Below are 12,046 nucleotides of genomic sequence, written 5' to 3'. Positions count from 1 at the left end.
GGAGAGCTCAACAGGAAGGCCTCTCGGGGAAGGGTGTGTATGGGTTGGGGGAAGGTAGAGTGTTTTGAAACAAGGGAAAACATGTAAGTTGATACAACCAGCAGAAAGCTCTAGGATACCCGCCCCCCCCCCCCCCGGTGATGTCTGCTGTGCATTCACTACGGGCAATTACACTGCATTGTGGTGGTGTTTTTAAAAGGGAATCGTAATGCACATCTGTTTTCCAAAAGAGAGCTCTGCTATCTCATAGGGACAGTAATATTTTTTTAAAGCACTGATTCAGTGTTTCTGATTTCTGTGTTTGCTGGTTAATGGTCGGACACTATAAAGTGATTTCTCCCATTCCGATTCTGACCCCCGCCTCCCCACCGTTTTTCCAAACCGGGCCTGAGGTGGTAAGTTGGTCGCTGTACATCATCTTGGAAGTGGAAGGATCCAGTCGGTCCTTTTAATGGCTCGTTTAGTTTGGTATCCAATGGAGTTGCAGCCTACAAAACAAGTTGGTTAATAGTGTTCCAAGTATCAATTATATATGCCTTAGATTTTGCAAAATAGCCTACATTTCAGCTACAGAAGGGGATGAAGAGTTTCAGGACGCCTGTTGTGGAGATGCATGTTTACCCATGCTCTCATGGGTATAACTCTATACACAGGAAAATGGCATGACCAGGACGTAGAACACTGACATGCTATTTGTATGTGGCTTTTTATTTAGACAGTAGGGGGCATGTTTCTGGCAGGGGACAAACAATCTGATATATAGTAGGTACCTGTCACAACCTCTTGGGAACTTGCTTCCAAACTTTTTGTGTTTAAGGAATCCATTTTACTGTGATTTGTGTTTATTTAAAACGATTCTTTAAAGAGTTATGGGAAACATATTCAGGTGATAGAGGTTCCTGGACCTTTCTTGTAGGACTTCATTCACTTTCATTCTTCAGACCACCAGCGGTCTGCAAGCTACATTCAGGTGTTCTGCAGCAGGTCCACCTTAAATATTTATATTGTTTTTTAATTGTATTTTTAAGGCTTCTTTTATTAATTACATTGTATTTTATTGTATTACAATTTTAATTCTATGGACTACGAACTGTAATGCAGAGATAAAAGAAGTATAGAAATGCAATTGAAATTCATGCAGCATCTAGCACAATGTATTGCAATTGCTCCAACAAGCAGAAAATATTTTAAGTGGCCCACCAAGACCCGAAGCAATTTTCAAGTGATCTATGCAAAAAGTTATGGAGCCACTGCCCTAGAATGTTGCTATGGCTGCAGAAGTGGAAGTGTGGTGTTGAGTAAGATGCCTTTCAGGAAAACATGATCCCCAGTGCTGTTATTTTCAGTAGATAAATCATGATGAGCTCCTGAGGAACCCTAGTATTCCCTGGAACACAATTTGAAAATCAGTACTTTGAAGCTTAGATCACCAAAGCTGTTTCTGGCAACTTATCCTTTGTATTTTTCTTGCCCCATAAACCAACTCCATCCTTAGTGACTTCAGCTTAACCATCTTCTTTATCCTGCTTAACCACCATTGCTATCCATATGAAATATAATGCATTAAACTGGAAGCCACAGATCAATTCTCAAGAGTCTCCCAGGAGGAACTTTTCAGAGGATTCAGCAATACATATCTAATCAGTATTTCAAAATGTCTTCATGTATGTGTTCATCTAGGTCAGAAAAAACCATGGAATTAATCACTCAGTGGCACAGATATGATAGCAGATTTGGTTTCCACCAAAGCCCTGCAGATATACAGCTATAATGTCTGGACACACTGTAGATTAGGTAGCTTTGATTATATTGGAGAATATACCTGGCAGTTGGCTGGAGGAGATTAACTCTGGGTTGTCTTTATAGCTGCATGGATGGATTGTATATTGCTGCATGTTTAATTTCCCAGAGCAGATTTTTCTCCAGGGCTGAGGAGAGAAATTGATATGGCATCTGTGACAAAACAAGCAGGATTTTTACTTGTGAGGATTTTGTCTGGATTTAATTTTATTGTGAGATTCTGCTAAGCTTTTTACAACCGTCCCCACTTTTCTCATATAAGTGCATGAGAACCAGGCTTTAATTTTCAAGAATAATTTAGTATTGCCTTGTTATCCTAACTCCACCCCCCCAAAGAAATAACCTTCAGTAGGCTTGAGGATCCTAAAACTTTAAAAGCAAGGAATTTGGGCTGCTTTGTTTCTGAAGCTTTAACAGAATCAGCATTACATTTTTCAGTCTTATCTCCCCCAACATGTTGCAGCTTAAGTCTTGATTCTCTTGGATGCAAGATACTCTGATTCTTTGTGTTCATAATGTATGCCAATGGAATTTTTTTGGTAGGTTTTCTTTCCCAAATTAAAAAAAAGGTATGGAAAAATGGAGGCCTCAGATGATTAACTTGCATGATAATCACCCTACCCTTTAAATTAATTAAAAGTGTTCATTTTAATGGACCAGATTTATTGGTGACACTGACCTTCAAGTCATTCAGAGCATTTCATCAAGAAAAAAATGTCATGCCAGTTCAAAGGGCAAGTGCAATAGAATGGTCTCAATAGTAATTCTCTGTCTTGCATACTTGTATTCTATACTGCTGAGATGACCACTTTTGTGTGTACTTCATATTTCTTCCTAAACCACCGATGGGGAACCTATACCCCTCTGGATGTTGTTGGATTCCATTCCTCATTAGCTCTGGCCAGCATGGGCTGGGAATGATGTGAGTTGTAATCCAACATCTGGAGTGGAGGGCCACATGTTCCTCATCTCTAAATCTTTGGAGTTGTGTTCCTTTTCAGAAAGCTAGCAAAGAAGGCTGTGTTGTGGAGCTTAACTAGGAAGATGAAAGGGCACAACAAGCTTTTTAGGGAGATTTAGATTGTGGTTCTAAAAGTTTGTGTGCAGATGGGTAGTCCTGAATTCTGGAAAGCAAGATTTCCTACCAGTGCTATTAGATAGAATCCTAGAGTTGAAAGGGACCCCAAGGATTATCCATTCCAGCCCCCTGCAATGCAGGAATCTCAACTAAATAATACATGACAGATGCCCATCCAACTTCTGTGGGAGTCTGTTCTACTGTTGAACACCTCTTATCACCAAAAAGTTCTTCCTGATGAGTCGGAATCTGATTTCTTGTAACTTGAAGCCATTGGTTCAGATCCTAGCATTCGGAGCAGGAGAAAACAAGCTTACTCCATCCTCCATGGGACAGTCGTTAAGATATTTGAAGGTTACTCCACGATATAATAAAATAAGATAACGTTTACACATGGATGTTCTTAAGCATTCTGTGTGAAGAACTGTAGGTATTTGAAGGTGATCTATAAATGCTAACTATTACATTAAATATTAAATGAAAGCTGGACCATAAAGAAGGCTGATCGCCGAAGAATTGATGCTTTTGAATTCTGGTGCTGGAGGAGACTCTTGAGAGTCCCATGGACTGCAAGAAGAACAAACCTCTCCATTCTGAAGGAAATCAGCCCTGAGTGCTCACTGGAAGGACAGATCGTGAAGCTGAGGCTCCAGTACTTTGGCCACATCATGAGAAGAGAAGACTCCTTGGAAAAGACCCTGATGTTGGGAAAGATGGAGGGCACAAGGAGAAGGGGACGACAGAGGACGAGATGGTGGGACAGTGTTCTTGAAGCTACCAGCATGAGTTTGACCAAACTGCGGGAGGCAGTGGAAGACAGGAGTGCCTGGCGTGCTCTGGTGCATGGGGTCACAAAGAGTCGGACATGACTAAACGACTAAACAACAACAACATTAAATACAGTAATAGGATTAGTTGGCCATATTTGGCTGTTAGATGACTGGCATCCTTGCCCTACCTGGCAGTGTGCTGGCTGGGTGCCTTTTTAATTGTAATATGCAAAAACTCAACAGTTGGTTCCTTCTGCTGCAGCAAGCTGTGGCGAACTTTCAAAGGAGCCATCTACCCAATCTGTGAGTTGTCCCTACTAATTACTCATTTTGAAAATGAACCTCTCGAATGTGTGAGAGTCATTGTAGGTCTGACACTGCAAGGATTTACATGCTGCCTGTATTGGGTAATTATACAGCACCGGAAGCTTTCCTGTTTGAAACCATCTATTTTCATTTCTTCCTCCCACTGCCCCCAAACAATGAGAATAAACGAGATACACCCAAGCTTAACTTGAAAGTCAGAAATATCCCAATTCTTTTATTTGAAAAACCAAATTGTTTTTTGGTCTATAGCAAACCAAAGAGAAGAACTTTACTAGTAGAAAATAGTGAGAGAGTGTAGAGTTCCTTGGGCAGAGGCCAGGTTCCTTTTCCTGGAATATATGGAGATTCTCAATATGGTTTACTGTAAACCATGAGGTGTCACGAGCCTTTTGATGTGGTTCTGATCTGTGTTGCATATGACTTGATCTCAAGGTAAAGAAGGGTTTTAAGGGATTATTGTTTGTTAAAGTATTTCTTAAGAATGTTTTCTCCTTTCTCATCTTTCTACCTGTTTGATAGTGTCATGACATGCTATACTAAGCCAAGCAATGGCTTACTGCAAATATGTGGGCTCTTGGAGGGGAGATGGCACCGGTTTTGCTTCTGTGCTGTACTAAGCTTAAGTCATAGTTTGCGTAGCATGTTGTCCGAACTTGGGCTTGTGGTTTAGCTTTCTCCAGATTCTCCACAAGCTGTAACCAAGCCGTAGTTAGATTGACATGTGAACTAGGACAGTGACTGGTCTTTCTACAATTTTGGGTCTTGTGTTAGTATTTTAAGGCATAACAGTACTCATGATCTGCACAAGTTTCTATCACATAGTTAATTTTCATGCTTTGCCTGAAGTCTATTTAAAAGGAAAAGAGTGTTCTGTCTTGCTCCTGGCACACATTATTGTGTGCTAGTAATAACCATGGTGGTAAAAGTGTATGGCAAACCTGGGAATTGCATTACAAATTCCTTCTTTTTGCTCCATCTATCAGTGACATTCACTGCTTGTCAAAATGACACTACACCAATGCCAATACTGGCTATGGTTTTACTTTATACATTACATTATTGAACTATGTAGTGCTGACAGTGCTCTTTGGAGCAGCATAAGAATATATTATTAAAACAGTGCTCGTGCGGAAGACATTCTGCTTAATGCACTGGGATCTGTGGTGTGAAGACAGGAACTAGGGTAGTTCTGTTTAATTAAAACTGTTTCTTGCAACTGTTGGAATACCTTTTAGTGGCAGAGGGCCTTCTTGGTAGTGGCGCCTGCCCTGTGGAATGCCCTCCCATCAGATGTCAAGGAAATAAATAACAATCTGACTTTTAGAAGACATCTGAAGGCAGCCCTGTTTAGGGAAGTTTTTAATGTTTGATTCTTTATCATGTTTTTAATATTCTGTTGGGAGCCACCCAGAGTGGCTGGAGAAATCCAGCCTGATGGGCGGGGTATAAATAAATAATATTATTATTATTATTATTATTATTATTATTATTACTACTACTACTATTATTATTAGTGATACTGTCGTCTCCTTTGAGGACTAATGCTGGTCCTTTCTAAATGCAAAAATTCCTAGATATCCAGAGGAGGTAATTACTGACTTTTCTTAATTCCTGTTGATGATAATTACTGCTACTACTGCATTTATATCCCACCTTTCATCTAAGGAGCTCAATTGACATGCGTGGTTCCTTCATTCCCAATTTTATCCTCGAAAAAGCTCTCTGAGATAGGTCACCCAGTGAGGTTGATGGCTGGGTGGGGATTTGAACCCTGGGGCAATATCCAAAGAAGCATTTCTGCTTGCACAAGGATTTCCACCTGCACAATTAAATTTTGCCTTTCTCTCTTCTCCATCCACCCTCCCAAAATAATGTTCTGGAGGATTGGGAAAAACCCCAGAACAGATTTGGGAGGACATGAGGGGAGAGGAAGAAGTTATTTTGCACTGCCAAAAGACATTGCACTAACAGAACTGCTTTGTCAGATACTACTGTACAGGTTTCCCAGGTCCTAGTCTGATACTGTGACCACTGTACCACACTGCAGTAGGAAACATAATATTAAGCACTTTTAAAAGCTCAAATTCCATTTGGAAATTCGTATATTTCCTGAACAAGTATGCGTATTTATAGGTATAGAAACCAATTTGGTTTGCAGCTAATCAGTGCCTTCATAAAACCTTGAAGCACAATCCAAAACCTTCAGCCAGCCTGCCCACATGCCTTTTAAATTGCAGAGTTTTTTACTCAGAGATGAGGGACAGATTTTAGTTCGGCTCTCTGTACACAAGGAATGATACTAAACAAGTCCACTCCCTTAAGGGCCAAATTAGACTGAATGGGGGAGAACTAGGATTAGGATTTCCTGTGGCTGCTAATTAGATCCTGAGAGTGGCCCTGAGAGTGGCAGACATGGTGCAACCCCTGAAGGCTGTTTGGAAATTGCAGCAGGCTCAATGTCTGTTGGAGCTGGCTGTTGCAAACTCTGACACCAATACTTGGAGAACTTTGCATGCTATTAGTTGGCTTCCCAGCCCAATTCAGGGTGCTGGTTTTTGCCTTGGGATTTGGGTATTGGGAGAGTCTCTTTTCTGTACATGAAGCTTAACTTCTTGTTAAGATCTGATTCAGAAGCCCTTCGCTGCTCTGAGCTTCAACAGATTGCTACTGAAGAAATGGTCTTTTCTGTGGTGACAGCCAGACTGTGGAACTCCTGCCTGAGTCATGTTCACAAAGCACCTATCTTTAGGTGCCTGGTGAAGTTGTCCTTTTTAATTACTTGCTATGATATTGTATTATTGGTGCATTTATTGTGCTAATTTACTGTGTTCTTCCTTTTTTTTTTTTTTTTACATCCTGCCACCTTGCCCGCTGAATAAAATGGCATGTATTTTATAGTAAACATGTGTCCTGGTAGGTAGGGAAGCAGGAAGGGGATTAGTTAACCCACACCTTTTGTTTGAAAGACCTGCTGGAGGTGTATGCAAATAGACTGTACAGGAAAGGTGGTTCTTAGTTCCGCTTAGACTCTTTCCAGTTAGCCTGGGCCTCTTTTTTAAGAGGCAACAAACTTGATTTTGTGATAGGAGGATATCTATCCCATTTTGGATTGAAAGATCTAGTTACAGGTAGGTAGCTGTGCTGGTCTGCCATAGTCGAAACAAAATAAAAAAAATCCTTCCAGTAGCACCTTAAAGACCAACTAAGTTTGTTATTGGTATGAGCTTTCGTGTGCATGCACGAATCTGAAGGAAGGTATCTGAAGAAGTGTGCATGCACACGAAAGCTCATACCAATAACAAACTTAGTTGGTCTCTAAGGTGCTACTAGAAGGAATTTTTTTATTTGGATCGAAAGAGTGAGCATGGCATGGCAGATACACAGGACGAAGTGGAAACAGAAGGCACAGTGCTTTGAATCTCCAAGAGACATGCCCGGTGTGTGTGTGTGTGTGTGTGTGTGTGTGTGATTGTGCATATATGTGGATTTCATACCTCCCTTTTATACTGGCTTGGTTTTCCTTTTAAAGTACTGGTGATTACCAGAAAGTGCTATTGGATATGACTGATAATGAAGTGTATGGTATCTGTATTTATGCTTTGCTTTTTTAAAATGTGAAAACCATCTTGCTGCTGCTTGAAGTTAAAGCTAAATATTCCCCACCCCCCACCCTGGGATTCTTGCTGCTTGGCTCATATATTAAAGGAATTTGAGGCTCACCTATGCACTTGGCAAGTGTAACCTCTGTGCTGAAAAGGACCACGAGGTTGCTTATATTTGATTCAGAACTTCCTGGAATTTTTTGTGGGCAGTGCTGCCAAAGTGGAAAAATGAAAACCTGGTAGGACTGCATAACTTTTAGTTTGACCAGCAGGCTGAACCTTCTGGGCTGTTACCGCAAATCTCAAACAATGATATTGTGGTAGATGGGCGACAACTTCCTAATGTATGTCTCTGCTTTGTCATATGGGTTCCTATGGCGTTAAAACTAGCATTTTACAAGGAATTAATGTGGCCTTTACACTAGAGTTGCTGCTGTTGCTGTAGATGTATTACAAATAACAGCTTAAAGAATGAGGAGAATTGTTTAATGGTTTAACAAACTTAATTAAATATAAAATCACTGTGGGAAGGTGCTGAAAAATGTTTTGTGTACATGAATAGAACTATTTAGCTAGAAAAGCAAGAAGAAAGCTCTTCTTTCTCTCTTCCGTCCTCCCACATAATGGGCCTTATGCACAGAGCAACAATTTCCGGAGAAGTACCTGTGTACTGCAGTAGAAACAACTGAGTATTACGGCACCTTAATGGCATACGTTTTGTGGACTAGAGCCCACCTCATTTGATAAAGTGGGTTCTACTCCACTTATTCCATTGTATCAGCTAATCTCAAGATACTTGCAAGACTTTGTGTGTATGCATAGATATCAGGTAGCTTCGGGGCTCAATTCAAAGTGCTGGTTTTAACCTATTAAGTCTTAAGTGGCTCATAACTCCAATACTTCCAAGGACCACCGCTTCCCACATGAACAGACCTGGACCCTGTATTAGCCTCCTTTGTGCCCTCTGAGGGAGGTGTGGAGGATGACAACCTGAGAACAGGCTTACTCAGTGGTGGCTGTCTGCTAGTTGCATGCGCCCCTTCCACCAAGAGGCACACTTGGGGCCAAAACCATCCACTTTAGAATCTTGTCTAAGAAGGGGAGATTGGCAACTGGCTGGAAATTACTTAGATTTTCTGAATCCAGAGAGGGTTTCTTGGGGAGTGGTTTTAACACTGCCACCTTTAAGCAAGCAGGGACCACAAAGAGGCATTAATCATCTCCCTGGCCCAGCCAGCCACCCTCTCCCTGCATGTCTATATTTTCAACACTCCAAATACCGCTTACATCAGAACACACAGCTGTCTGGGCCAGTGTGGGTTGTGTGGTCTTCACAGTTAGACTTTAACCATGATTGGGATGTCATGAAAGTAGTTCCCTCTCTCTTGGACACTTCCCACAGTCACAGTTGCTCCGCACAACACCCCAGCAGAGAGCATGTAGAGCTACCGTCTGGTAATCCTCGTAAGTCCAAATGATACAGGAGTGAAAAAGCTGAAGCTGGTGTAGAACACAGTTCTGGAAACAGTCATATGGAATCAGTGACGGCGAAATATTCTATACTTTGCCTTGGCGGCTTGCTGCTTTAGAGCTGAAACTCATGTCAGCCTGAAGGAAACAGTTGCTAGGGAAGGTTTAAAGCTTTTTCAGCCATCCCCAGGCCTGTTAATGTTTATCTTGATATGGGCCTTTATTCCTCCTATGTTGATATCAGTGGAATCTGTGGATGTCCTATTGGCTATCTGGTAAAACAATTCCTATATACAAGTGTTTTCCCCATGGAGTTGGTTTTTTAGATTCTTAGATGGAGAGTACGCTCTCCCATTTTAAGTCATGTGTTGTGTTTTTGCTATGCTAACACAGTTCACCTCACTATTCAAGCAATCCTTCAAACATTATTTGGCCCTGTCCATGGGCGTATGGGACCCATGTCCCATTCTCTCTGAATTGTGGTTCACCCAGCTTGCCAGAACGTATACTCCCCTTCTAAAAAGCAGTACAGAGGTGAATTCTGGAATATTCTCTCATGACATAACTGAATATGACATGGAGGGGAGAAATGCTCACCTGCTAAGCATTTTTTGCACATTGATTTTCTCTTGACCCCTCAGGGTCTTCTGATTCAGAGGCCAGTGTGTATGGCTAGCCTTCCATCAACACTGTACTACATTTGAGCTTATCTGCAGTACACCATTAAGAAGAGCTGGTTTCAGGAAGTCTTGAGGTTGCTGGAGCTTAGTCTCTAGACTACAATAAAGTTGTCTCTCGTTTTAAAAATATCTTCTCCTAAACATATGCTGTACTGGAAAACACTCTTGTCAGGTCAGGGTTCAGAAACTTAGAGTATAAATTGGCTAAGCAGGGTCCTACCCCTGTGATGGGTATTTCAGAGGGGAAGGCTGCAGTGTTTTTAAAAATTCTGAGGTGTGTGTTGCATCCTGTGTTCTGACAGATGAGAAAATTGTTTGAGTAACCAGGAAATTACTTCTTTCCAGCAGAGCTCTGCAGTAGATTGTACAGTCTGTTCTCTGAGGGTTACCACATTTGACCGTTGTGGCCTTACTGTGGTTGTCATTTGTCTTTTATTCTTTTATTGGATACGATGGGTTAGCATAGCATCCTTCCCAAGGCCATGATACGGACTCTCACCAAATTGAGGAATATCTGAATTCTTTTTCCCATTCACTCCCCACCTCCAAATAAGTAACAAGTGTTGGGAAAATAGTTCTCTCTGCCCGAGACCCAGGAAGGCACCTGTTCTCCAGAGTGGACCAGGGGTGGGCAACTGTGCCCCTCTCCAATATTGTTGTACTACCATCACCCATCAACCCCAGCCAGTATGACCAGTGATCAGGAACTATGAGCTGGATTAGAGACACAGTCTGACCTGTCATATAAGGCAGCTTCCTAGGTTCCAAATGCACAACAAATACAGTTCCCTTAATGGCACTCACTCTTGGACCCTGCCCAGAGCAGTGGCGGCTGCTTAAGAACAGTGTTCAGAAATAGCCGGGCGCGTTTTCCACCTGGCGTTTGTCCACTTATGCCAACAGTCACTATTGAGAAAAAGAGGTCAGAGTAGGCCAATATATATGTGGACTGTCTCTGGATCAAGTAACTCTTCTTCTTTAAGTTCTCAGAGCTCTTAACCTGGCTCAAGGTTGTCATCTGAACTAGTCAAATGTTTAACTGAGAATCAATCACAGTTAGTCCATCATTTGAAAAATAAGACTTTAGAGCCGCCTTGCCCCCAAATGGCAACTAGCCATTCCATTTTGGTGACTGCAACCTTGGTTTAAGGAGCCATTTGGTGCCTAGCTTATATAGCTTAGTCTCTAACACTGCTTAAGAAGATAGAGTGAGAACAGGGCCATGTGATTGCACTGAAAATCTCCCAAGAAATTCTTTCTTCTTTCAAGACATGAAAACTACATTAACTATGTTTTCTAAGAAAGAATAAAGCTTCCTTCATAGTTTGCCACAACGTTCATCATTTCCATTTTCAGCTTTTATTACTTTTCTCTTTTTTTGCTAACTGCCCAAAAAGGCATGCTAGGCTAAAAATAATCCATTCATTAATATTTTTAATGAGGCTTTGCATGTTTTTGAAGTGTCTAGGTAAGAGGTTTTTGCTTTTTTTTTAGGAAGTATAAAGTTGGAAAATAAATCATTTCTGAGGTGTGTGAATTCTGAAATGTTATAGAGTACTGAAATTTACCTTGGGAAGGGTGAGGAATGTGCAACTCTGCTACTGACTTTAGGTTTGAACGTTCCTTTCCTGAGAGGAAACTGCTAACTCCATTCTAACCAATAGGACTTATTGAGGATTAGAAAGCACCCTTTTCCAAATCTGGGGCAGGATGTGTCATTTGCAAGAACCCCACATTGTATTTACAATATTGAGGAGAGTTTTCAAGGGTTTTTCCACATGTCCAGACTTTATGGTATATTGAATATTGAGGACTGAGACATTTTTTGTTTAAACTTTCCAGCCCTGTGTGAAAAACTAAATGTTCCCACCCCCACCCTTCCACTGATCTTATAATTCCAAGACTGAATGTACAAGCTTATGGGGCTTATAAGACTTGCCTCATAAAGTGGTCCCTGAATATTTTTGTCTGCCTCCTCAATGTGGTGGTGCCACTAGAATCCCTTATACCTATTACAGAACAACTTCAACTTTATCTGGGTTTCATATTAGTCTGGTGCATGTGCGTTATGTATGGGAGAAGACAGACAGTGATTGAATATACCAATTTTCCAGTTCATTCCTTGTTTATAATGAGGAGAAGCCAGCATGCGGTTGGGAGAAAGTGAATGAGACATGTCAGTCCTGTTCCTGTAGATGAACCAATATTGTTTGTTATGCCCCCTCTCCAGCAGAATTAATATGTTCCCATTGCAGCCAAGGGCCCCAAGAGGCCTGCACAGAAATGAACGGATCCTGACACCTTGGGGTTCTTACAAAT

General features: G+C 41.3%; 1 protein-coding gene across 2 annotated transcripts in view; it reads left to right on the top strand.

Annotated features, from left to right (window-relative positions):
* The window catches only part of PTPRA (protein tyrosine phosphatase receptor type A), a 148,370-nt gene that overhangs the window by 13,789 nt on the left and 122,535 nt on the right, over window positions 1–12,046 (top strand). The gene's annotated exons all lie outside the window — the stretch shown is intronic.

Source organism: Podarcis vaucheri (assembly GCF_965113315.1).
Source record: "Podarcis vaucheri genome assembly, chromosome: 9".
NCBI lineage: Eukaryota > Metazoa > Chordata > Lepidosauria > Squamata > Lacertidae > Podarcis > Podarcis vaucheri.
Note: the sequence above shows the minus strand (reverse complement) of the source record. Positions and strands in the feature narration are given on the sequence as shown.